The sequence below is a fragment of the Centruroides vittatus genome, unplaced genomic scaffold (genome assembly GCF_030686945.1).
Source record: "Centruroides vittatus isolate TY-2023 unplaced genomic scaffold, ASM3068694v2 contig_299, whole genome shotgun sequence".
NCBI classification, from domain to species: domain Eukaryota; kingdom Metazoa; phylum Arthropoda; class Arachnida; order Scorpiones; family Buthidae; genus Centruroides; species Centruroides vittatus.
The window spans coordinates 1,286,917-1,288,514 of NW_027121909.1; the positions used below are offsets into that span (position 1 = coordinate 1,286,917).

The window sequence follows — 1,598 nt, forward strand, 5'->3', positions numbered from 1 at the left end:
TGAGCAGTAAAACTGGTAGAATAAGAAGACTTTATTTTCCTAGTGTTGAATGCAGGTTCTCATCACCACTTAGAGATTTAACGTTTGCTACTGCTCAACTACTTACTGAGCATGATATTTTTAGAAGCTACCTATCGATGTATAACCGGGCAGAAACTGCCTCTTTCTTTTGCTGTACCGAGAACCTAGACACCGTCGACCATGTGATCTATCATTGTCCAATTTACGATCAAGATAGACTTATTGTAAAATTAGAAATCTTTACGCTTGGTTTCAGGTGGCCATATCCACTCGATAAGCTTGTTCAGAAGCCACTGTTTGATGCTTTTTACAATTATGTTCAACAAATATGGAAGATGAGATTATTTCTAATTTTCTAGTTTTACATTTTAGTTTTCACTAAAAATCGAATACTAATTTTATGTTTACTTTGTATCATGTATTTTGGTTTATGTATTCTTAGTGTTATACACCCATACTTATTCTAATAAAAAAAAAAAAAAAAAAAAAAACAGTGAGAAACCCCTACATGGCCTTTCTCCCATGATAAAAAATGTGTAGAGAGTGAGTCTGCTAGCGTTGTAAATAGTGAGTAAATAAAATTAAAAAAGAAATCGTAAAAACTGCTAAGCGACTCAGCGACGCGCAATCGCGGCGGCGTCAATTGTCGCGTCGCATTCACCGCGCGAAGGTGGGTTACATACTAAATTCATTAAGTATATAATTTTTTTATACATATTGATGGAGATTATTTCTAAAATTTATATTTTCATTTATCAAATCACTTTAAGCTGCGTGAAATCGCAAGAAGTTCAATTTAAATAGCGGATATAGTGCGATAGCCTATAAACCAAGATACGATCAAATCTTTTTATTAAATTAACCAATTTCTCATTATTAGATACAGCACCATTTAAATTAAATTACTTTTTATAAGCATTGAACATTAGAAGTATTATAAACGAGAAAAACCATTACAAAAATTTAGTCATCTTCAACGTTATAAGTTTAACTAGTATATTTAGGAAAAAGTTCGTGGCTTGCTCCTGTGGCCTAATGGATAAGGCGTTGGCCTCCGGAGCCAAAGACTGTGGGTTCAAGTCCCACCAGGGGCGACAAGTTTTATTTTTTTTTACGCATTTCCTTTTTAGTTACGAAACCGACCTTAATTATTATTGACTAATACGATTATATAGAGATTTTTTTCCCCCTTACAATTAACACGGAAAATAAAATAAAGTTCAAATTTGATTTCTGTATTAAAATTTTCAAAATGGATATTTAATATACACAATAATAGTAATTTACCATTGACATTTTAAATTTAATTTATAAAACAATTTTAATAATCGTTATTTTATATTAACTTCGATTTTAAAATGTTCGTCAACAGATGGCGCTTCTACTCTTATTTTGATAAGCGTTCCTTATAAGTTACATAAATTGAAAAATTATTTTCGCAGAGACATTTAATATACGTTTTTGCCGTTTTACAGAAATAATTTTAAAAATTTGTAAATTCTAAAAAAGTTATTACGGATATTAAATTAACGAAGAGAATTCATAAATCGTATGGTACTAGGATATCGACGAAAAAT

The 1,598-nt window shown here is 30.7% G+C and overlaps 1 non-coding gene across 1 annotated transcript; it reads left to right on the forward strand.

The window, feature by feature from the left end:
• The first annotated feature begins 1,042 nt into the window (after positions 1–1,042).
• TRNAR-CCG (transfer RNA arginine (anticodon CCG)) lies at positions 1,043–1,115 on the forward strand. The gene has a single exon. It is a non-coding gene; the product is annotated as a tRNA-Arg (tRNA).
• Positions 1,116–1,598: the final 483 nt, after the last annotated feature.